A 26,703-nucleotide genomic window follows, 5' to 3' on the forward strand; every position below is an offset into this window, starting at 1 on the left:
TAATCAAACTCAACTTTATTTCACTTTAAACACTACAACTAAAACGTCAACTATTATTTGAATGTCTATCGCCTTACTAGATCACTTCGCGTACCGCACTGTATCTTCCTCTTGACTGTCTCGATATGCTCGAGGCTAGCGTTTATATATCGTAATCGAATGCGCTAGAAAATTTCGCCGAAATTCCGTCGAAATCGATAGCGTTATTCTAGCTGCTTCTAGAGTGGCGGGGAATCGTCGTACATTCGCGCGCTTTTAGCTACGTCACCATTAGTTTATAGGTACCAGTGGCGGCCGGCGTTATTTTCTTTTGGGCATGTTTTACAACAATATGGATGGTTATTCGAGTTTTTCGTGAATTTAACAGTACGTTGCTTTACATATAATGATGATCTATATAGATATACAGGGTGTTCCTTAAACACATGCTGATATTTGAGAAGGTAATTCTAAGACCCATTTTAAGAAAAAAACTTCCTATGGACGTATGTCCTAAACGCCTTAACTTTTGAGATACAGGGTGGCAAAGTTTTCAAAAATAATCAGTTTTTTAATAATAACTGAGATAATTTTGTAGACATCTTTGGCATATTTGGTACACATGTTGCATGCCTCAAGGCGCATTTTCTGATGTACACAAATTTGTATTTTTTCAAACAGTGACATCCCTACGGGTTTCGCATTGAATATTTTTGAGGAAAAAGTACTACGCCAATGCTTTCTTTTCAAAATAAAATCATTTTTAAAATCCTCATTTATTTTTGAGAAAATTTGATGTCCTGTTATTTCTTTGTCCGACGCATGATTTTCACTCAAAAAAATAAAAATCGACAGAAAGCAAATTAAGAAATTAGATCAATTCTAAAATGAATGAGAATCTGAAAATTGCTTCATAACGCATTACCAATTCCCTAATAATATTTGAAAACATAATCTGCAAAAAAATAAATTTTTCACAAAAACGAGTTTTATTTTGTGACAGTAAGTCTAAATGAATAGCACAAATTTGTTAATTAGTAATAATACCAAAACTGATTATAAAAATTGTTGGAAGTGGCCACCTGCACTTAGTATGCATGCTTCCGCCCTTCTACGCATGGAATTACGCACCCGTTCAAATATTCCCGGCGTATTTCGTATAGTTTCACACGAGGCAACTATTCGCTCTCTTAAATCTTCTAAAGTATTAACGGGAGTTTTATACACAAGAGTTTTAAGGTGATCCCATAAAAAAAAATGTAAACTGTTGAGATCGGGGGATCTTGCTGGCCATTGCTGAGGTCCTCCGCGACCTATTCAACGATTAGGATGAACTGTATTTAAATGGTTTCGGACAATTACACTGAAATGAGCAGGGGCGCCATCGTGCATGTACCATATTCGATTCCTTAACGCAAGTGGCACATCTTCCAATAACCCAGGTAAGTCTTCTTCGAGAAAATGTAAATAAGAACGACCATCAAGGCGTCCTGGTAGAAAAAATGGGCCTATTAGATGATCACCTATAATTCCTGCCCATACATTAACCGAAAACTGGTGTTGGAAATGGGTTTCGGTTATTGCATGGGGATTTTTTTCAGCCCACACATGATTGTTATAGAAATTTTGAATGGCATTCCGAGAAAAATTTGCTTCGTCTGTGAACAAAATTTGTGTCTCAAACTGCGGATTTAGTGCAATACTTTGTAGATACCACTGACTGAAGTTCACACGCTGTGGAACATCTCTGGGAAGTAAAGCCTGCACTCTTGAAATATGATATGGGTATAACAAAAAATCAATCAAAATACGCCAAACAATTTGATGACAAATATCCAGAGTTCTAGCGATCTTCCTCGTACTCGTCTCAGAATGTTCCTCAATTTTTTAGAGCACCGCTTCCTCAATTTCAGGAGTTCTTACTAGACGAGGTCTACCTTCCGGAATCCCTTTCTTGAAACTACCAGTTACCCCAAGTCGACGATGAATATTTGAAAAGGTTCGGCTATCTGGTAAGGCACGATTAGGATATCTTTCCTGATAAATGCGCCTGGCTTCTGTTGCATTACCATCGTCCAGGCCATATACGTAATGCATTTGCTCCATTTCCGCATTCGTTTTTAACACCAACACCTTACTTTTAACCAACATCAATATTAGCTACTGACATTTGTACATACAGAGAATTCGTTTTTTATTGCTATGGTGGGTACGCTGTCTTTTCTGCTTTTAATCTTTAAAAGAAATCACATATCGACAAACTCCATATTTCCAAGAGGTGCAGTAAATAAATTCTGCTACACGTCATTAATTCCAGGATAACTAAATTTATGTTCTCAAAAATTATTAAGCGGTGCTGCGTTATGACGTAATTTTAATTGAGAACAGTGCATCTGACAACAAACAAATACCTTTTAGATCCTCAATTATTTTGCAACAAATCTGATCTCTTGGTTTGCTTTCAGTCGATGCACGATACCGCATCAGATTTTTAAGGAATTTATCCTTAAGTAAAGCGATTTTTAATTTTTTGAGCGAAAACCATGCGTCGGACAAAGAAAACCCAGCAAATCAAATGTGCTCAAAAATGTATGGAGATTTTAAAAATATTTTTTAATTCAAGATAAAGCAGTGGCGTAGTATTTTTTTGCCAAAAATATACATTTCAAAACTCGTACGTACGCCACTGGCAGAGAAAATTAAGAAAATTGTACATCAGAAAATGCGCCTTGAGGCATGGAACATATGTACCAAGTATGCCAAAGATGTCTACAAAATTATCTCAGTTATTATTAAAAAACTGATTATTTTTGAAAACTTTGCCACCCTGTATCTCAAAAGTTAAGGCGTTTAGGACATACGTCCATAGGACGTTTTTTCCTTAAAATGGGTCTAAGAATTACCTCCTTAAATATTAGCATGTGTTTAAGGAACACCCTGTATACAGGGAACTGTATTGTACTTTGAAGAAGCGGCTTTACAGTTTTTCCATCTATTTTATCAAAAATGAGACGGATAATTCACGTTTGACATATGAACGCTTTTCCCATTATGAGCCAAATGGGAGTAAATCAATGCATATTAAGTATCAATAAGAATCATCTGATTCACCATAGACTTCAGGTTTAGTTGGTCACTCCATGTTACTGATCTAGGTAGGAACCTGAAAATTTTGTATTGGTGCTACTTGATACATCATTCATAAAAAAACTTATTATTACAGTTTGAAATCTGCTTTAAAATCTGTTTCTCCGTTAACCAGCTGTCGCACCCCTTCGAACGACAACCCTCAGAAGTCGAAACTTGTGCGAGCTAAGGATTAACGAGGTCTTACCTTTTAACGTGTGATTCAACGTATGATTTTCACTATAAAGGGTTTTAAAAAAACCGCGACTTGTGTATCGCTATAAAATAGTTTTCTCAAGCGTAAAATAATAAGTTATTTCTAAATTACAACTATTTTACAATCTGATATATTACCTACTTGTATGCCTACTTACTAATGAATGAGACTACCTATATGAATAAATAAAATTTTCGACAGTACCGTAATAACACTCAACTTTTCTCACCTGGACATAAAGATTCAATTATGGCGAATTGTTCAGTTTGATCGTTCATAAGATATTGAAAGTTTTTATACTTGTTTATTTCCATTCTCTCACACAGGTTGAGTTTTAAACATTTCTTCTGGAAATGGAGGGGCCCGAATTCGTGGTTGAACTCATGTCCCTCTGTGATCAAATGAGTTCATATGTGGACTTCATTTTTCCATTCCGAAAACTATTTCTGTGTTCTTTTATGCGGGCTTTGAACGTTCTCAGAGTTTGACCTATATAAAACATCTAACATGACTCACATGATAATTTATACTCACCCGATTTTTGTGAAACTGAATTTTGTTATCCTTATTGTGAATGCCTAAGTTATTGTTAGTTTTGAAAGCAATATTAACACCTTCGTTGTGCAGAAAATTTAAAATATTCGTAGTGGGTTGGCCTAGAGAATGTATTAGAGTGTTATAGATCATTGTTGACGGCTATTTGTTTTATTATGTTCAGTTCTTTATTGAAATTCGCATCTGACAAGGGAAAATTTATCAGTCTGTGGATCATACTGTTGAATGCTGCTTCTTTGTGCTGATACGGGTGGGTGGATCAATTATGAATGATAATATCTGTATGTGGTAGTTCACGATGAATTGAAAAAGCATGTTTATTGTTAACTTTCGTTATTGTCGAATCCAAAAAATTTATAGAGTCGTCATTTTCCATCTTCATGGTGACGGCCCCAACTTTATTGCTGAAATGTATTCCAGTTCTGGTGTGTTGGTGATGGGTTTCTATTTATGCAGCAGTATGATCAGCAGTAAAATCAACGCGCCGTTTATCTGACTACAAATTGTATTAATATCAATAATTTCATCAGTATCAGTTACTTTTGAAACTGTTTGAGAATATATGAAATGTGTCGTGAAAAATACACGTAGTGAAAAAATAGTAACGATTTTTAAACCGACGAATGTGCAGCTTTCTAATTGATCACACTATTTCTTGAATAACAGCCTCCCACACGTTTCATAGAATTCGACGACAACTTTACACATCATTCGTCAAAAGCGGCGAAGGAATTGTAAACAAATTAATCGATTTATATTGAAAACTATTCAATCTTTCAACAATCCTACGCTCATTATCGCTTTTATTGACTATTGTTTCCGATTTTATTTATGGTTTTCATTAGATCGGGCTTCAGCGTAGGAATGTTACTGTTGACATGAAGTCAGAGTGATTCAGGACTAGAAGAAATCAAATCCTAGATATAATTTATGAGAAAAGTGAGGTATAAATACTAAATATACATAAATACGTTGAATGTTACCTCTGTTATTGATGGAATTCAGGAAAACAGCTGCTGGTTTGCAACTCTAGGAGGAAACAACCAGTTTTATTGGAATGAAGATAGGAAGAAATAAAGGAGGAAGGAAGACGGGAAAGAAGGAAGGATGGAAGGGAGGAGGGAGGAATGAAAGAAGAAAGGAAGGAGGGAAAAAAGGAAGGAAGGAAGAAAGGAATGAGGAAAGTGAGGTATAAATACTGAATATACATAAATACGTTGAATGTTACCTCTGCTTTTGCTGGAACCCAGCAACAGCTACTGGTTCGCAACCCTAGGAGAAAAAAACAGTTTTATTGAAAGGAAGATAGGAAGAAATAAAAGAGGAAGGAAGAAAGGAAGGATGGAAGGAAGGCAGGAAGGAAGAAAGGAAGGAGGGAAAAAAAGAAGGAAGAAATAGAGGAATGAAGGAAGGTGGGAAGGAAGTAAGGAAGGAAAGAAGGAAGAAAAAAGGAAGGCAGAAAGGAAGGAAAGAAGGAAGAAAAAAGGAAGGCAAAAAGGAAGGAAAGAAGGAAGCAAAAAATAAGGCAGAAAGAAAAGAAAGAATATAGGAAGAAAGGAAAGAAGAAAAGAAGGAAGGGAAAAAAAGTAAGGCAGAAAGGAAGGGAGGAAACAAGGAAGGAGGAAAGGAAGTGAGGAAGCAAGGAAGGAAAAAAGGAAGGAAGAAAGGAAGGGAGGAAGGGAGAAAAGAAGGAAGAAAGGGAGGAAGGAAGGAGGAGAAAGTTATTCTATAGTTTTGCAATGAATCAGTAATTTCCATGTCGAATTATTGAAATTAAATGAAAACATCGTCATTTTCAGAAATATTTTGGTCACAGAAGATTTCAAAATGAACCAAAAGAAAGAGAGGAAGAGAGAGAAGTGGAGAGACAAAGTCACCTTGGTTCACTCTTAAATTTGTCAATGAAAACAAGTGAAAAAATAATTACATTATTGTCAGGATATTGATCCTTATCCAACTTATTGTTATACAAGTTGTTTCGAAAGTTTTTCCCATTTTGATTTCATATATTTTCGTCCTTTATAGACATTTTCAAACTAATGTTGATCTTTTACCATGTAGTAACGGCTACATCCATCAATTTATTGGAATGATTATTCCAATTATATGCTGATAAGCATCGTAGTTTCTGCACCAACTCTGGCACCACATCGCAAAATAGTTTTCACACACCCTAATGCTGTTGATTATGTCACGTAAATTATCAAAATTGTTCGAATTGGATTATTCCTTTGAAAGTTATGACAGGGACGAAAACGCTAAAAGTAGAAAAACTATCGTTGTAAACGATCTACGCGTTTGTACTTCACATAGATGAAGTAACGGATCAAAGGTACTGAATCTAGATAAACTCTGCACTAATGATAAAACTTTGACAAATAAAAATACGTATAGTTCAAGTAAACGATATAGTGTATGAAATCGATCGCTTCAAACACACTTCACTATCTTTCTTCGAAAGCTTCTGATAATTCCTCTTCCATATTCTCTGTTTCACTATCACTGTCGTCATTTAAGTCAATAATGAATTTATTTCCACCATTAATTTGGAAATGTCCAATTTCCATATAGTCTTTTTCAACTAAAATTACCTTTTCAATACTTTTCTGCCAGTCTTCTTCGGTAATATTATATACTTTTTCTTTAACTAGCTCTAATACCTTGTTATCAAATTTTGGAAAATTATTTTTACGCCTGATGCTTTGTTTCAATTCTCCCTAAATCGACTCGGTGGGATCGAAAACAAAAATAAGGGGGAAGTCTCAGTATGGTGTGTCCATACTTTTTAGCAAAACTCTCAAGGGCATACACTTTTTCAAATGTTTTTGTCTGTAAAACTTTAAGTGGTTGGTTTCTGGTATAGTTATCTTCAAAATGCAAATTGTTATCCATTGAAAAACTTTGTATTTGATCTTTCCTCGAATTTTCATTCGGTACTTTGATGAGCTGACGGGAATGATAGGAAGCGTTGTCATGAAAAAGTATACTATTCGCATCCAAATTTGGGATCAATGTGTTTTCAAACCATTTCTCAAAAATATCAGCTTCCATGTTCTTATGATAATCAACATTGCAGTTCTCAAGTTTTTTCCACATAGTTTCAAAGAATTCGGAACCCATCCTTTCCTTCCTCCGCAATGCACAATGATCAGTCACGATCCTTTGTTTGCAGACATGTTAGGCGTACACATTCTCGAACCATCAGTCCACCCTTTCGTAACTGTGTTGTGAGTGTCATACCAAGTTTCGTCCAAATAGAAAATTTGCCGTTGTTCTTGTCTATATTTAGTTATTTGTTTTGAGTATTTGTTACGCAATTTCTCTATTATTCTGCTTCCATAACTGCTTGAGGTTTGTTTATTATTTTGAATCTGAATCCTAGTTTCTTTATCCAATTCTGAAGAGTTTTGTCACGGCAGCTCACGTTATAGTATTTAATTTCTTCCTTATGATTTCAGTTGTAAGAATCTCATTGCTTTTGTAACAATCGTATATTATTTTTTCAATGATTTTATTAGATGAACGTCCAAAGGTTTTGGTGATCCCGTATCACATCGCGTTCATAAGGTTTGTTCTTGACTATCGTACAGTCGAGAAAGGAATTTCGATCAAATCTGGTGTTGTTTGTAATAGTTTGTTTCCCTCGAAACCAAACTTATTCACTGGTATCTCTTTTTCGCATTGTTCACCATCGCTATTGGAATCACTACACAGGAAACAGTCTGCGTTGTTATCACACTCATTATTATTATTAGTACATGTCCCAGGACGCCACAGTTTGAACAGATAACAAAAATTTTAAGTAATTATAACTGCACCAACATCGAATTTCAACACTCAAATCGCAATCAGTTCCTGAACTGACAACACGCCGGGTATAAACATCCTCGCAATCTATTCGTCACTGTAACATGACTTCAAATTTAATTTTATGACTCTTCAGCCAATCATAAAACTCGGTTAGTAAAAATGATCCAATACGAACCGCCAATTCTTCAGTCCACGTGGACTAGTTGGCAGCAGCATCATTTCTTTGTATTGTTTTTTTGGCCTTTGAGCTCGCCGACAGCTTTAACTATTCACAATACAGTTTACTTCGACTATACCTAAAGTTGTTAATTCTTCAAACAGTGGACTTGGATCATATTAATTGTGAAATAATAGCTTCTAACTGCAACAGTACTACATTTTGATTGTTTATTTTTCTGTCAATAATTGTGGAATAAAATGCCGTGTTTCCGTTGTTCTGGATGTGATCATGCGAGTCAGTTGTTGCCCCTAGACACTAGCCTTCAATTCCACCGAAACCAGCCCAAAATCACTCACGATAACGAAATATCCGCCGCTGTGTGCATATATCGAATCGAGACGGTCTAAATCTGGGGTAAAAATCCGAAAACGAGGACGTACCGCGTCTAAGGTCAGTTCTTCGGGTACGATTGTAATTATATTATCCACGTTTCGAGTTGATTTGCTTGTGCCGCGTTCACAAGGTGTTGCGGATTGTTTGACCTGAGTAGTCCAGTCATTATAGTAAGTTCACCTCGGAATTCGAGATACCCAGCTGTAAGTCTGTAAATACTTGTATATTGACACCCTAAAAGTTGTCTCAAAACCTACATATGGTAGGGTGTGAGCAACTATTAAATTTCAAGGTCAAAGGTCACAAAAATCGGTTTTTTGCGCTATTTTTGGAAATATCTCATTTCCTATGGGTTTTTTGCTATTTTTATTTATTATCAATGTTGTAGAATACAAAATTCTCTACAAATTTTGTTTGAAAAAATTTTTTATACGGTGAACCGTTTTCGAGATAGAGGGCGGAGAGCGCGCGATCACAGCATCACTTCAGGTCAACCGGTGCCTCCGGTCGAAAACGCGACATATATAGTTGATGATCTATCGATAAATCAATGATTATAAATATTTGTCAATTTTTATTAACTATTATATTATATTTTATCATTTTTTTCATAACTCATCCACTTTTTATTCAGTATTAATTTATTTAACAAAACTTACCTGCCCATGTAATTGCAGAATTGTTAATAAAAATATAGGAAATATATTTGAATTTTAACCTAATTAATATTTATAACTTCGTACATGATGAAGAAAAACAAATAAATTATGAATTAATCTTTTTATTAAAAAATATCATTGACTACATTTATTTTTATTGAAAGTAAAGAAATGGAATAAAGGGTACAAAAACTACAATTTATAATTTTAATCATCTTCTTCCTCTTCATCATCGTCTTCTGGCTGCTGGTAAATTTCAAACTGGTCTTCATTATCGTCTTAAACGACATTTGTCTCAAGTTCTTCCATGATTTCGGGGTCAAAGGTTCCATCTTCGTTAATGTCGCGATATGGTAGAGCATTGAGACAAGCTTGCCCATTACATTGGCCACAAGCTAAAGAGCATTGCAAGCCCGCTTTCCTGCATCCGCATCGCGAACCACAACCACTCTTGCAGTTGCAGAAAATTGTATTTAGCAAATCTTCTGGAGCAGGTGGTAAAATTGTCATGATAGGCTCCAGAAAATCGTTTCGCATTGCCCAACCCCATACCTGGGGTTCCAAATCATGGCCTAACCAAGTTTGAACTTGATAATATACACGGTTGAAATGTTGATGAGTAGCTGCACTTGTTGGCGGAATATTTGAAAGCTGCACAGGTTTATTAAGTTTTGTAGACTTGACATAATGCATATAACGAAGATGATCGAGACTTTTCACAGATTTCGGAGCATTATAGACTGCCAATAAGGTTTGAGTTCCACTCTCTAATAATCTCTGGGCCGAACAATTTTCTTCCTCAAATGCTGCAGCTAGTTCATCCAAATTTGTCAGTTTCTCAAAAACTTTTAAAAATGATTTTTTTCCCTTTTCAAAAACCGCAGAAGTTGTGTCACAGCCACTTAATGCGTGCAGAAATAAAATATGTTTTTTAGAATGAGGATAATTATCAAAACTTTTAGTCGAGTATATCTCCGTTTTTACATTACCTTTCCCAACTTTTTTAAAGAAAATTTCTTGTTCGTAAGACAGTGTACGCCCAATTAAAATGACAAGTAAATCAATATCTTGTCCTATTATAACTGCAGTTTTTTTAGACTTTGATTCTTCAATTGCAGTTTCATCAATAAGAACATCCGCATCATCTCTGGCTTGTTTAGTAGTAATATTTGCAGCTTGTAATTTTTCAATTAATATATTAATGAACTTATCTTTGTTATTTCGATTTGATAAGAATTTTTCTTGAGTAACAAACTTCATACGTTTTTGAAAGTGCAGCAGGTCTTCTCTGCTGCTCCATAGCTTTTACGTTCTTACTGTAGTCTGAATATCCGTCAAATACAACAATTATTTTGGAACTGTAATGCCTTTGTAAATAATTCATGTATTTATCAAAAATAATAGAAAAAGTATCTTCTCTGCTCCATACAATATGAATAGATATAGATTTAATGCATGAAGAAAATGATAAAATATAATATAATAGTTAATAAAAATTGACAAATATTTATAATCATTGATTTATCGATAGTTCATCAACTATATATGGCGCGTTTTCGACCGGAGGCACCGGTTGACCTGAAGTGATGCTGTGACCGCGCGCTCTCCGCCCTCTATCTCGAAAACGGTTCACCGTATAAAAAATTTTTTTAACAAAATTTGTAGAGAATTTTGTATTCTACAATATTGATAATGAATACAAATAGCAAAAAACCCATAGGAAATGAGATATTTCCAAAAAAAGCGCAAAAAACCGATTTTTGTGACCTTTGACCTTGAAATTTAATAGTTGCTCACACCCTACCATATGTAGGTTCTGAGACAACTTTTAGAGTGTCAATAAGTATTTACAGACTTACAGCTGGGTATCTAGGATTCCGAGATTCTTACCTAATTTAAGCTTAAATGACTGGATTATGAGATACAGTTATCTGTTTCGATGTGATTTTGCGGCTTGAATCGAAATTTTTGAGGAAAGCTGTCGGAGAATATTGATGTAAATACGGGGCAAGTGGAATTAAATTGAAAGCGTGGAAATGAACATTTCAATCTGTGACGAAATAAAAATTTCGAGAACAGAAAAATCGACAGTAATATAAAAAAAAATTATTGGAATCCAAAACTTAAAAAACTACTTTGATTATAAATTTCCAAAAAATTCTTTGAGAAAAATGTCAAAATGTCAAAATTTTTCTAAATAGCCGAAAAATTGTTGATATTCGAAGAAAATAATGATAATTTGTAGGAAACATGTCAGAGTTTGTGAGAAAATGGATGGAACGCAGTTCAGATTCATCAATTCGTTGTTGTTTTTGGTCAATTGTGGGCCTGCGCGGCATCCGCTTGGAACACAGCTTTCGCATACCCAAATATTCAATATTCAACCCTATAAGTCGCCGGGACCTGATGGTATATACCCAGTAATGCTTCAAAAGGGACCGGAACTACTTTAAAAAAAATTGTGTATGATTCTCAGGGCAAGCTTAGCACCGGGACACATACCAAAAATTTGGAGACTGATCAGGGCCACCTTCAATCTGAAACATGAGAAAATCGGACAGGACTCGGCGAAGGCTTTGAGACCAATTAGTCCCATGTCATTTGCGTTAAAAACGCTGGAAAAGCTACTTGACAGGCATATCAGGGACGTATCACTGGCTATCAGACCATTACATCGAGACCAATATGCGTACAGGTCAGGTATGTCAACAGAAACGGCTCTATGTCGGGTAACAGAAAAAGTAGAAAACACTTACAAAAACAAGGAAGTACTTTTAGCTGCTTTCTTGGACATTGAGGGCGAATTTAATAATACGTCGTTAAAATCAATCATCCAGGCGTCGAGGAGAAGAGGGATCGACAAGACAAGCTGTAGGTGGATAGACTTCATGATTAGGGGAAGATTGGTATATACAACCATCATGGGGGAAACAGTCGTGGCACGGGGAGCAAGGGGCTGTCCTCAGAGGGGGGTTCTATCCCCTCTGTTATGGAACCTTGTAAAGGACGAGCTACTATGTCTCTTGGACCATAATGGATATAAAGCACTGGGCTATGCAGACGACTTAGTCATCTTAGTCCAGAGTAAATACAATAATGTGGTGAAGGGATGCATTTAGCAGGCCCTGAACCAAAGAAGAAAGGTTGTAGCATAAGCCCATCCAAATCGACCATAGTAGCATTCACCAAGAGGACTAAAACGTAGGGTCTCGGACCTCTAAAACTTCGAAGTGAAGAAGTACAAGTGTCGGGGGAGGTTGAATATCTGGGAATAATCCTAGATTCCAAACTGACCTGGAACCAACACTTGGACATGATAAAGAGGAAAGCGGAGGTAGCACTGATGCTCGCCAGACGCACTTATGGGAAAACATGGGGGCTAAAACCAGACATGGTATATTGGCTATACACGATGGTGGTTAAACCCATGATAACATACGCATCTCTGGTCTGGTGGCCAAAGATGAAGCAGGCGACCGCCACCAACAAACTAGGTGAGGTGCAAAGACTTGCATGTTTCGGAATGACGAGAGCAATGAGAACTACCCCAACAGCTGCATTGGAGACACTCCTGAATCTACCTCCTTTACACTTTGTGATAATGGGGGATACCAGGATGGGCCAATTCAGACTGGAAAACTCACCGAACTACAAAAGATCGGACCAAACTGAAATTTCGGAACAAGTGAAGGAGCACATATTAAATATGTGCACGGACCACATGACACCGAAGTACACCTTTAACAGAAACTTAACGGCCAAAATCATAAGTCGTGAAAAGTGGAAGACCATTAGTCATCCCGACAACATGTTTGGAAAAAACACCTGGTATACAGATGGATCGAAGACCAAACATGGAACGAGAGCTGGAATATACCGAGCGGATAGAAATCTAAACTACAGCTATCCGCTAGGACTATACACATCCGTCTTTCAGGCGGAAGTGTATGCTATCTTGCAGTGTGCAAGGCTTATTAAATTGAGATCTCAAAGAAATGAGCGGATCAATATTGTTTTACAAAAACGTGAAAATCTCACAATAAAGTGTTTTTGGAATACGTTAGTTATGGATTTTCATCAAATATCGGCCGATTCCATCATATATCGGATCAATATTTTTACAGACAGCAAGAGCGCATTAGGGGCTCTAAAAAACCCGAAGGTGACATCAAAACTGGTCTGGGAATACCATTAAGAACTGAATGAACTTGCAGACAGGGACAAATTAACTTTTTACTGGGTGCCAAGGCATTCAATAATCACAGGTTATGATAAAGCTGATGAATGCGATAGACGCGGATCATCAACTTCATGTATAGGTCCTGAACCAGCTCTGGTGAGGTCTCAATTTAATAAGCCTTACACACTGCAAGATAACATACACTTCCGCCTGAAAGACGGATGTGTATAGTCCTAGCGGATAGCTGTAGTTTAGATTTCTATCCGCTCGTTATATTCCAGCTCCCGTTCCATGTTTGGTCTCCGATCCATCTGTACACCAGGTGTTTTTTCCAAACATGTTTTTCGGGATGACTAATGGTCTTCCACTCTTCACGACTTATGTTTTCAGCCGTGAAGTTTCTGTTAAAGGTGTACTTCAGTGTCATGTGGTCCGAGCACATATTCATTATGTGCTCCTCCACTTGTTCCGAAATTTCTGTTCGCTCTGTTCTTTTGTAGTTCCTGGCCTCCCCCATTACACAACACAACAAAGTTTTTGTTTCGGGGTTGAAATTAGATGATTTTAATGTATTTCCACGTGTTAAAACCGAAAGTGACCATAAAAATTATATATTAGCTCTTGTTTTCAAGATATAGTATCATTATATTATATATATATATATGTATATTGAGTTTTCAACAAATGAAATATTTCATCACCAACAGTTGGTACACATGTTTGTTTACATAACACCCCTCTCATCAGCTGTTCTTAAGAGGTAAACATAACCTATGTGAGTTTGTCAATTGTACGCACGTGGTTGCTATTGAAATTATCGTGTGAAGTTGATTTTTAAATTAATTTAAGTGCTGATCTGAAATGCCTCGAAAGTGTGTGAATTCTGTCGATAGCTTTTGCTATATATGTGGTGAAATAACATTTAAGGCTCAGAAACGTAAAATGACACCTATCGTTAAGACAGCCTATGAACATTATTTTGGTGTGGAAGTTGGGGACAAAGATAAATCATGGGCTCCTCATATATGTTGTAATTCTTGTTCCGTCATATTGCGAGAGTGGCTGAAAAATAAAAACCAGGCAATGGCTTTTGCAGTACCTATGGTTTGGCGTGAGCCTACCAATCATACAGACGACTGTTATTTCTGCTTAACTCCTCCCATTAAGCAAGGTTTATCTATGAAGAAAAGAGGAACGGTTAAATACCCTAATCTCCCATCTGCTCTTCGGCCTGTACCACACTCAGACAATTTGCCAGTCCCTTCTCCACCCCAAAACTATGAAATTTTAGAGGAAGGTGATGAAGACTGTTTAGAAGGAGCAACCCATCCTTCTACATCCTATGACCCTGATTTTGAGGTAAGCGATAGGTCTAGTGACCCGCACAGAATTAGTCAAGCAGAGTTGAGTGACCTTATAAGAGATCTTCGCTTGTCTAAGGAAAAGGCTGAGCTGTTAGGGTCAAGACTACAACAGTGGAATCTTCTAAAACATGATGTGAAAATATCACATTAGGTATTAGGTAAGAAAAGAGATGATAACTTCACAGCATTGGTTAAAGAGCTTCTTCAAGCTTACCACCAACTTGGATGCAACATGTCCTTAAAAATTCATTTTCTTCACTCTCATCTTAATTTCTTCCCACAAAACTGTGGAGCTGTGAGTGACGAACATGGAGAAAGATTCCATCAAGACATTGCCTTAATGGAACAGAGATATCAGGGCCGTTGGAATGAAGCAATGCTTGCAGACTACTGCTGGTCTGTGTGTAGGGATGCTCCAAAAGTGTTTTATAAAACACAAGCTAAACGACAGCGATCTTACAATGAATCGGATGGACTTAATTGAAATTTGGTGGTACAAACTTCTTTTATTTGTCAAAACACCAAAAATAATGTTTTTTTTATTAATTTTGTACTTAAAATATTCTAAAAGAAACATAACAATATTGTTTTATGTACTTTCACTTTTCACGTATAGTATAACTACTCTTTAAGATTAAGTACTGTGTATCTCAAAAACCAGAACTAATAAAAATTTTTCATTGTTATTTTCGTTTTTATCACCCCAAAATTAGTAGAAATTGACTAATTTAGTGTAGGAAACATTCAAAAAATATTTTTTTGTTGTGTTGTGTTATCAAAAGGTGTAAAGGAGGTAGATTCAGGAGTGTCTCCAATGCATCTGTTGCGGTAGTTCGGTTGCTTCATCTTTGGCCACCAGACCAGAGATGCGTATGTTATCATGGGTTTAACCACCATCATGTATAACCAATATACCACGTCTGGTTTTAGCCCCCATGTTTTCCCATAGCTGCGTATGGCGAGCATCAGTGCTACCTCCGCTTTCCTCTTTGTCCTGTCCAAGTGTTGGTTCCAGGTCAGTTTGGAATCTAGAATTACTCCCAGATATTCAACCTCCCCCGACACTTGTATTTGTCCACCTCGAAGTTTTAGAGGTCCGAGACCCTCCGTTTTAGTCCTCTTGGAGAATGCTACTTTGGTCAATTTGGATGGGCTTATGTTAAGCCCTTCTTCTCCGGTCCATCTTGTTATAATGTTCAGGGCCTGCTGCATGAATCCCTTCACTACATTATTGTATTTACCCTGGACTAAGATGACTTTTCACAATACCGGACGTTTTCTCCGTATTGCTTCTCGCAAGCTGCGCATAACTTCGAAATAATACTCCTTATTGACCGTACGACCATGTGACAAGAACTCCTGACACACTACGCCACGGAAATCGAAGTCTCCATTTGAAAAAAAAGCTGTTAGCGCCGTTTCAGCGGCGGGTGAAAGTTATTTACCTCCGCACTGTATACTGATAATGTCGGCAAAGTTAATGTTCATATTGTTTTTTTTTTGAAAAGCAATTGTACAATGAAGACACGAGACGTATTTGATAGCCACATTATCCAATTTGGTCCTCTTTAAGTGCTAATTTGAGCGAACAATGCCTTTATTGGTTCATTGCATCACTAAACATCAAAAGTGCCAATTAAATAATCTACAGGTTTGTTCTGTGTGCCACAAGATCCGAATAAGATATTTGTTATCATCATGATCACACTGACCTCTAGATGGATATCAGATGAATAATGGAAGGCAGGAAAGCAGGCCAATAGACTATACACTGCTAGTTATAAGTCTACTTCAAACTGCAATTTGATTTGAATAAGCGTCATTTGAACCAGTACACTTTTGCCAAAGTTAGGTTAGGTTAGGTCCAAAGTGGGTGGGTCTATTCGACTCTCCACCGCAAGGGTTTATTGTGGCTCGCACCTACTCACACTCGGCCAAATAAACCCAGCTCCTCAACTAAGCCGATTGGTGATCTTCCAGATTAGATGGTAATTTGCCAAAGTAACATAAGTCGATTAACTCCGTCAGCATGAAAATTGCGGACTCGGGATTCGATGAAGTCGACGAAGGCCGTTTTTGCCTGGCCCTGATTGGCGAAGATTCTACTGGTGTGGAAGTTGTCGAAGCGCTTGAAAAGATGGTGGTCGGTTGGCGATTCTTGGGGAGTATGGTGAGTGAGACAGAACTTCCACGCTTAATTCGTTTAATTTTCGGTGAATTGTGAAACGCGCAGACGGACTTCGAGTACAAAATTCTCTATCAATCAGTATCTACCACTAGGCAGTTGAATGTATATTTATTTAGATTTGGTGTGGTCTATAGCACCAGAATGGTCTTTTATTCTATGTCGAAGACAGCAATAATTAGGGTAAGGTTATGCGGTTATTATCGCGACATTTTTCTTAGGCTAGTAACTGAACAATGGTTTAAATGATTCGAATGTACAGAGTGGGTCAAATTTGACATTTCTTAAAAGGAAACTCCTGTCTTCAAACTATTAGATAGATGGAAACTGATGGCTGTGTCTGACGGTCAAATTTTATGAGAAACTCAATAGTGTGTTTGAAAATTGAATAAAAACCACTAATGGGCTTGTTTCATGATTTTTTTTTTGTATGTGGATGATATTTTCGCGATATTCGATACCAAAAAATCGTATACTGAGGACTTTGTTTCCTTTTCAAATAATAGATGTCCATCAATAAAATTCACGTATGAGTTAGAAAATAAGGGACAACTACCATTTCTTGACGTTTTGGTAATAAGGAGCCAATATGGAGGGTTAGAATATGATATATTTAGAAAAGAAACAAGCACGTTCAGGTACATTCCTGACAGTTCACATCACTGTGGACAGCACAAACGTGCTGGGTTGAATTTTTTAGTGCATCGTCTTTTGACTTTCCCTCTAACACATGATAGGTTCACAAAAGGAAGACGTACAATACAGGAAATAGCAGCCAGTAACGGTTTCTCGAGGGGAATTGTAGATGACATAATAAGGAAGAAGAAATTTGGGTTAAGAATGAACGAAATCTCGACTATCAGAAAGGACAAAAACCAAGATAAATACATCTCAGTTCCATACCACCAATATACGAGGAACTTTGGAAATATTTTAAAGGAACTTGGTATGAAGGTGGTTTTTAAAACAAGTCATACACTACAGAGCCTTTTGGGAAGTCCAAAAGACAAAGTCGAGAATTCTAAAAAGTCTGGAATTTACGAAATTGAATGTGAGGACTGCGATGCAAAATATTATAGACAGATAAAAAGATCCATTAAAGTAAGATATAAGGAACACATAGCACACTTAAAATATGGAAGACCTGAAAAATCAGCAGTCGCCCATCATATTTTGCAACAAAACCATTCCATAGACTTCAGTTCATTAAGATTAGTTAGACAAGTTAACAACAACAGGTAACTAGATGCCTATGAGAGTGTGGAAATAAGTAAACACAATAATATTATGAATAACAATGACGACCCTATACCAAAGAGCATACTATATAGCTTGTTAAAATAATATTGTTGGGTTTACTAATTACTACATAAGGACACATTGCAAAAAATAAATTCAGATAGGCAATATTGTGAAATTAATTTTATATACTTAGCTGAAAATTGTTTTATATACAGTTAAACATGTAACGTAAAATAATAGATAAGGCAAAACTGTAAAATTCTACGTAAGTGCTTCGGAAATGTTTTTATAGAAACGAGAAAGTTTTGACAGGAAAAAAGTTATAGCAACTTTTCGAAAATGCACATTCTCAAAAAACATGCTGTAACTCAGAAACGATGATAGACATCGATATGCAGTTTTCACCATTGAGTTTGTCATAAAATTCGACCCCTAGACCTCTGAAGGAGTCCAATTTGGCCAATTCTCTACATATAATCATTCCTTCATTTCATAATGTATGGTGCCTGTTTATCCTGAGCATATTTATCGATGAAAGACTCATAAAAAAGTGGTGGTGAACAAAGGGCTACGATATAATCATCCATCTGAACGTCCTGTACACAGACATCTCGGCCGGGACTAACTTGCAACTCCAACTCCCGCAAGACACGAGTTATTCATGTCTCGAACAAATGCGCGGCCATGAATAAAAAACAAACGACTAGAGCGTGTATCGGTCGAAGGTGGGTCTGCTTCCGCACGCCAAACATTCGACGAACGTCCATTCAACAGTTGTACTCTGCGGTTGACTTTAGGAATAACAAAAGCCTCGGACGTGTGAGAACTGACGGGCTGCGGATTTGGCCTGGATTGGAAATTGATGCATTCGTTGAATATTTATCGTTGCAGGGTTCTTGGACTAACAAATTAAAAGTCGTGCTTATTTTGATAAAGTTACAATCGGGTTTGTGGGAAAGCCATTTTTCGGGTTTCATTTTATCTATAGAAAGCTACATCATCACCAAACAAAAATTACCCGACATAATGACTCGATTGCTAATGTCAATTTAGATATTTACGATATCGACTATTCTACTCAACCCCACTACGTAGTCCTTTGAAATAACTGCGTTAATTTTTTTCATAGTTTGCGACTTTATTACCGTCTAATCTTCTGGATTTATTAAAATTCCTATTAATAACTAAAACGCCGTCATAACAGATCAAACGTATATAATTTGAACCATAGTTCGATGAGCGCTTGAAAGGTGACAGGGGCATTATGTAAACCAAAAGGAAGTACTTTGGATCCAGAGCCTTCGAAACCCCGGTTTATTCCTGTCTTTTGGATGAAACTTCTTTGGAATCTTCTCAAATAGTTTCGCTAGGTAGAATTGGAATCCCTGAATCTGAATTCAGAACTGAAGCATTGTCTGGAGACACTCGTTTGGTTCTGGTGTGGAAAACATTTTAATTAAAACTTATTGTTGAACGATTTCTTTGAATAAGGTTACCAATTCGATATTTCATGATTACTTCTTCCTTCTTCAGTAACACCACATTAACTTATCTTAAACCGCGTTTACACGATGCAAATTGAGGAGACAATTGTCACGTCCAGTTGTCTTGGGTTAATTTTGGCGAAAAATGGCGGAGTCTCCATCGTCTGTTGTGTCTTGTGATAAATTTAGAGTAATGTGTGATGTTCTTTATCGGGAATTTATCGCTGGGGCTTGCGAAGTTTTCGAAGAAGAGTTACATAAGAAGAGGGAGTGGCTATTGTGAAGAGACAGTCACGGAGATTCATTAGTGCTGTCTTCCAAGCATTTCTATCTTTATATAAATTATCTCTTTGGTCCCACAGACACCAATGCTTCTTATAAAACTCCACGGATTTAAAATGAGGACATGGACCAATAAGAAGCTCACAGAGTACTGGACAAAAGTACCTGGCAACAAAGACAGTAGAACCATCATTAGGGAACCGTCCGAGAAAAGAACCGAAGACTTACTTCAATATAGTAGGGATCGGCTCAGAATAATTACAGGGCTACTAAAGGGACATTGTCAGCTTAGAGGACCCCTGAATAAAATGAGGCTGTACAACGGAGACCTCAGCTGCAGATTATGCAACGAAGGGATAGAAACAGCTCTACACATCTTAGGCGAATGTGAGGCACTGAATCACAGGAGGCAGGCAATATATGGACGTACAAAATTACGCCCAGAAGAATACGACGAACATCCAACACGGAACCTGTACAAACTAGTACAGGGAACGAGACTGATGGAATGGGTGTCATGAGAAGGTGGGAGAATAAACGCAATAAGCCCAAGAGAGGCTGCAGTGTTTTCTGGAGACTTGGACTAAATGTACAAGTGAGATAGCTCCCAATGTACAAAAAAAGTTGTGGGAAAACAATTCATGACTTTTAGATCACGATAATGCACTTGCTCGCTCATAATTGCTTGTTCGTAATCATGCCTCAGCCACCGCATTCACCAGATTTGGCTCCCTGTGATATTTTCATGTTCTCATGATTAAAGAGGCCTACGAAAGGACGGCGTTTTTGCGATGATTAGGAATATAAAAACCGAATCGCTGGAAGGGGTTTTGTACATATTGAAAAGTGCATATCTGTATTATATCTAAGAAGGAATACTTTGAAGGGTACAAAATAGGACTTGATGTATAAAAGGATAGTTTTTGAGAAAAATTCGAACAAACCTCGTAGATGTTATGTGGCTTTGCCTAATGGAACATAAATCATAGATTCGTATGTTTTAATCAATTATTGATATGAAAATTGACCTGTGGGTCTTCAGGGGTTAAAGAAATCGGTTTATCTTGTAGTGTGTGCAGTCTTTCATTGGATATTCTTACATTTCACATACGAACTTCCTACAGGAAAGTTATTCGTTCTCTCACATTAGCCTCACATATACAAGGTGTAACTGAATGAGTGTAAAACATTCAAGGAGGTGATTCCTCATCGAAAAGAAGATAGGATCTTCCACATAAAGAAACTTCATTGGAGCATCCCTTGTTAAGATACAGCCCCTTGAAGGGGGTACTTGAAATTTGTACAACAATTATTTTTCACAAGCACTAAAAAAGTTGCAATATTGAAATTAACCTGACGTTTTGTAATACCAAAAAGACACTTCGCCAGTAATTTATTTGGTTTACCCCATGGTTGTGAGGGGTGGAAAACGCAACCCCTAAAATTTATTTCCAATGTAACTTTTTGTCTTATCATTTGTTTACCATTTATAAATTTATTTCCGATAGCCTGTTTTATTCTAAACAACAAATGTCTCTTGGGTTTTTTGCCCAAAATAAACCAGTTCGCAGCAAAAAATTATTTAAGGAACAATTGCAGAGATACATCGTCATAAATGCGAACTGGATTTATTGTTATTTTGTAGTTGGTACCTGCATTAAACGATTAAAGGGAAATAAACAAAACTAATTTATTAATAACAAAACACACAACATGTAGAAATCATAGTAAATGTTCAATATGTCTACCTTCAGACATTACGCATGCGTTTAGACGTCGGCGCATTGAGCCACGTATTAGCTCAAATATTCCTGGAGTCTCTCTGATTACCCTGCACGTATCGATGATGCGGTTTTTTAAGTCCTCTACATCGCGAGCAGAAGTACGATAAACCAAATGCTGTAAATGGCCCCAAATAGAGAAATCGAGGGGATTGAGATCCGGGGATCGAGCGGGCCAGTTCTGTGGTCCTCCTCGACCTATCCACTGATTTGCATGTTTCAGTGAAATGCTGACGTGCTACTTGACTAAAATGGGCGGGAGCCCCATCATGCATAAAAAACATATCCCTTCTGACGCCCAAAGGAACTTCCTCCAGCAGTACTGGATGCACTTTTCTTAAAAACTGAACGTATGCCTCATCCCCAATAACTCCGAGCCACACTGTTCTTGATGGTTAGTTTCGACAATAGCGTGAGGGTTTTTATCAGCCCATATGTGGTAATTATGAAAATTAATAATCTTGTCTCGAGAAAAACTACATTCGTCTGTGAATTTTATCGTCTTCAGAAAGTCACAATTTCTTCTAATCATTTCCAGCATCCAATTGCAGAATTCAAAACGGTTCGGAAAGTCTCGCGGTAACAGTGTCTGTACTCGTTGCAGATGGTAAGGGTATAAGAGTTGTTTCTTTAAAATTCGAAATACCGTCATATGATCAACATTTAGCTGGAAAGCAGTCATTCTAGTACTGGTAGTAGGTTGTTCAATTTAAGTACTGCTTCCTCAAGCTGTGGTGTTCGTACTTCTCGATGGCGACCACAATCCTGCGTTCTTTTGTCGAATGAACCATATTCTCGTAAGCGTTGATGAAATCGAGCAAATATTCTATGTGAAGGATGCTGACGTTGAGGATACATTTCAGCATATCTTCTAGAAGCTTCTAACCCATTCCCCTGCGACAGACCGTAAGCGTCATACCAATTTAATTGTCACTATCGCTAATAGCGACCTACTAGATAGATTAGTTTCGTATTTTCGCATTTATGACGATGTATCTCTGTAGTTGTTCTTAAAATAATTTTTTGCTGCGAACTGGTTTATTTTGGACAAAAAAATTGTTATACAAATTTCATGTATCCCCTTTGAGGGGATGTATCTTAACAAGGGATGCTCCAATGAAGTTTCTTTATATGAAATATCCTATCTTTTTTTCGATGAGGAATCACCTCCTTAAATGTTTCACACTTATTTAGTTACACCCTGTATTTCAGGACCGAAAGTTCGCTTTTGTTATCGAGAAAGAGAAACTATATACTTTTAATTACTGGTTCAACCCAGAGAATGTGCATAATTAACAATGAGTGCCAAAAGAATTGCGTACATTATCCATGGTCTGTTGCAAAAGAATCCGTTCAGATTATCACTGGAATTCAGTATCAATTATAACGATAAAATCATTATTTTTCACTACCTCAAGGGTCCATTTCCGGGCTCCTTTCTTTTTTTCGTGTACAACCTAATCGCAGAATAACTTGTTGCCATGTTGGTTTCTGATCACGAGGATTAAATATTACGGTGGCGGAAATTCACAGAAAGATTTTTCAAAATAGCTTTTGTTTTAAAGAACTATGATAACAAATCAATAGTTTGTGTCAGTATGAGTAAACTAATAATCCAAAAGGTTCAACACAGATAATGAATCGAGGTTTTTGTATTGAAGTGTATAATATTTAAAATTCTTGCAAAGTGCTTTCGACTTTCGTCATCATCAGTGCTCACCTGAAAGTCGAAAGTCGAAAGGGCTTTGCAAGAATTTTAAAAATTATACACTTTAATACAACAACCTCTTCGATTCATTAATTCAATCTAGTGTATTCAGCTTTTCCAAATCTATTCGACACAGATAGTTTTCTAAAATAGATATATTCAACAACCATTCATACCTATTCATGTCGAAATATCAAACCCATTTTCTGTTCAAACATTGTTGAAATTCAGTTTTCATGGTTGCTGTTAATATTGAAGGGTGCTGCAGCTCACCTCAACTGGTCAGATTTTCGAATGGAGCAGAGGAAGAAAACTAAACTTTTGGTGACCATGTTTTATAGAACCACCAAACCCAAAAGTCTACGGCTTCTCAGTAGGGGAATGGATAACCATGAAATAAATGTCTTAGCTTGCAAACACCTATGAAGGTAGAGGTGGCATAACTCCTCTTACTAATCCAAAAGCGTAGAATTGAGTAGCAGAGTGAGAGTGGAACAGTAGTCCAATTTGTAGCAGCGACTTTGTCCTTTCCACAGTTACGGTAACGGGACTTGGTCGAAGTTTGTTTTGATACTTCGCGTGAAGAGTTACTGTCATTACCTCCTGAGGACAGCGTTGTTCCACTCCTAGGTGAGTATATGTTTCTGCCGCATCCATATCTACGAGCTACTTCCTCTTCATAATCTCAGCATCATCCTCTTCTGAAGAAGACACGAGTAATACTCGTGTAATAGTCGATTCCAAATTGTACACCGATAGCATCCATATACTAATGGAGATCCTTTTTTCCATAGGTAGAGTGAGGAAAGAAGTAGGATGAGGGAATCATACTGAAACCTTATGAATTCTTTGATTAGACTCTAGTTCAAAATACTAGGTTGGGTATCGCAAAGTATCTGCACAAAAGCACGACGAGCTCAGTATCAAACATCTTGCGCTACTACGTCAAAAAAGAGCCGGTTCTTCTAGCACAGGGGTCTCCAAACTACGGCCCGCGGGCCAAATCCGGCCCGCCAGTGTCATCAATCCGGCCCGCGACAGCCAATGATTTACTGTCATCAATCTGGCCCACCACAGCCAATGATTACCTAATTGTTGTTACTATTGCTGTGATAAGTTGAAGAAGAAAACACAGAATGATAATTACTCGGTTTTATTTACTTGCAAGGTAAAACTTAACGACAGAAATGATGACAAAGAAAACTTAACTGAAGTATCTAAGTTTGAGCATATTAATAACTGATAAATAATTGAAATGAATCACAGTAAAACAAAAACACTAATGAGATTTATGTAATTGTGATTTTCCACCGACAATACTTTGTAGTTGTGGATCAATTTTACTTGTACCAATTATCAAAAGAGATTTAAGATGCTCATCGGTTAATTGAGATCTGTAAACATTCTTTGTGTACTTCATCTTGGAAAACGTTTTCTCACACAAGTAAGTAGTATCAAAAACAGAAAACAACCCACGAGCAAATTTATGCAAATTATCAAATTGTTCCAGTGGAAGACTCTTATAAAATTCCAACAAAGATGAATTATGATATTTGTTCTTAAGCATATCACTGCACCGTAAATCAATAATTTCCATTTGGACTTCCGGAGCCAGGGTTTCAATGTCAGAATCAAAAGGATTTTGAAAAAGCTTAATTTCATTTGCAATGACATCAAAATCTGAAAAACGAGTATCAAAATTTATCTTCAAAGCACTCAAAGTTTTGATTGCAAAATTGACGGGAAATTCAGTCTCTGTAGTGTGGCTGAATATTTCACGTGTTTCAAAAAGTGTGAAACATTTTTTACGTAATTGCGATTGAAATAGTATTATTTTCTGCAATCTCAAATTCAGTTCTTTCATATGATTTGTCAAATCGACATAGAAGGCTAACTTCCACATCCATTCACTATTTTCTAAATCGGCAAAAGGGCGCTGCTTCTCATTTGAAAAAATTTCGATCTCTGCTCGAAGTTCAAAAAAGCGCTTAAGGACTTTTCCACAACTAAGCCAGCGTACGGCAGTATGATATGGTAAATCATTTTCTCCAATCTGTTGAATAAACTCGCGGAATTGTCGGTGATTCAGCCCAGTGGATCTGATGAAGTTAACAACTGATATGACTGGTTTTAGAACTTCAGACATATCCAAACATTTTCCGCACAAGGACTGTTGATGAATAATACAATGTAAGACTAATGGTTTTGAACCACCATCATTTTCTACAGCCTTTGACACAAGTGCAACCACTCCTTTATTTTTACCATACATATTTTTGCCTCCATCAGTTGTTATAGATTTCGAATTTCTCCATCGAAGGTTCTTTTTATTAATGGCATTTTCAACTCCCTTAAAAATATCTGCCCCAGTTGTCGTGCCGTGAATACTATCAATATCAAGACGTTCTTCATACACTTCATAGCTTTCATCTACTCCGCGATTGAAAATCAACACCTGAGCAGTATCTGACACATCCGTTGACTCATCCAATGCTAGAGAAAACCACTCATGATGTCCATTTTTGTCAGACAGTTGAGATGATATATTTTCTGCGATGTCTTGCACCCTCCGAGCCACGGTGTTTGCTGACAAACTGACACTTTTAAATAAATTTACCTTTTCGGGGCATATTTCTTCGGCTACTGCAATCAAGCATTCTTTTATCATTTCTCCATCGGTGAATGGTTTGCCACGTTTTCCGATTTCAAGAGCCACACGAAAGCTGGCGCGAGTTGCAGACTCTTGTTCAGTATTCGCTTTGGTAAACAAAGATTGCTGCGATTTGAGTCCGCGTTTAAAAGCTTCAAATTTTTCCTTCCGCAAACTTCCTGTATACTTGGAGTAACTTTGAAGATGTTTCGATTCATAGTGTCATTTCAGAGAACAGCTATGGTTTCATTACAAATTAATCATAGCACCTTATTACTGGACTCAATCACAAAATACTGAAAGTTCCATTTTTTCTTGGAACGTTCTGCATTCACTGGCGATTTTTCGCTTCTTTTCCATACTAACAAATCATACATAAAAACAATAAGTCAAATCAAAATACTTTTATTGACGGGTGTTACTTTATTTCACAATAGACAGTTTCGCTTCCTTCGCCTTTCCTACGCAGACTAACTCGCAGTTGTGCCGCTAGCCTTTTTATATGCAATTATTACTGCCATCTCGAGGTGATCGGAATACACTAGCTAGAACCAGAACTTTCTCGAACCAACGCGGTAATTCCAAATATTTAATTAAGCCTAATGCCACCTAGCGGGTAGCTGAAAAAGATAGTACATAGTACCACTACTCGCCACTAGATGTCGTTAAGTGTCACAATACACAATAATAATTGAAATGCAAAAAAAGCGTAAGTTTGCTCAGGTCACGCACTTTGCGACTATCCTAGCCTAGAAATATAGTTAAGGGCAGAAATTGGCCCTTGGAACAAACTGAAAAAATCATTATGGCCCGAAGGCTTCAAAGTTTGGAGACCCTTATTCCACCACATAGCCACATCTCAAGGTGGAATACTGGGTCAACTGTGGAGAGTATACTGGAAAAAACTCTGTTTCATGCGGACGTATGT

The 26,703-nt window shown here is 37.1% G+C and overlaps 1 protein-coding gene across 2 annotated transcripts in view; it reads right to left on the reverse strand.

Annotated features, from left to right (window-relative positions):
- Nucleotides 1-26,703, reverse strand: part of LOC111514599 (growth arrest-specific protein 2) — a 66,291-nt gene that overhangs the window by 33,930 nt on the left and 5,658 nt on the right. The window contains exon 1 of one of the 2 annotated variants that reach the window (XM_074182784.1): nucleotides 5,106-5,139. The exons of the other annotated variant lie outside the window; for it this stretch is intronic. The gene's annotated coding sequence lies outside the window, so the exon portion shown is untranslated. Of the gene's footprint in view, nucleotides 1-5,105; nucleotides 5,140-26,703 lie in introns of those variants that run through there. 2 annotated transcript variants of the gene reach the window in all.

This window comes from Leptinotarsa decemlineata, unplaced genomic scaffold (genome assembly GCF_025532065.1).
Source record: "Leptinotarsa decemlineata unplaced genomic scaffold, Ldec_3_MD MMD2_tig00026328_RagTag_RagTag, whole genome shotgun sequence".
Classification (NCBI taxonomy): Eukaryota; Metazoa; Arthropoda; class Insecta; order Coleoptera; family Chrysomelidae; genus Leptinotarsa; species Leptinotarsa decemlineata.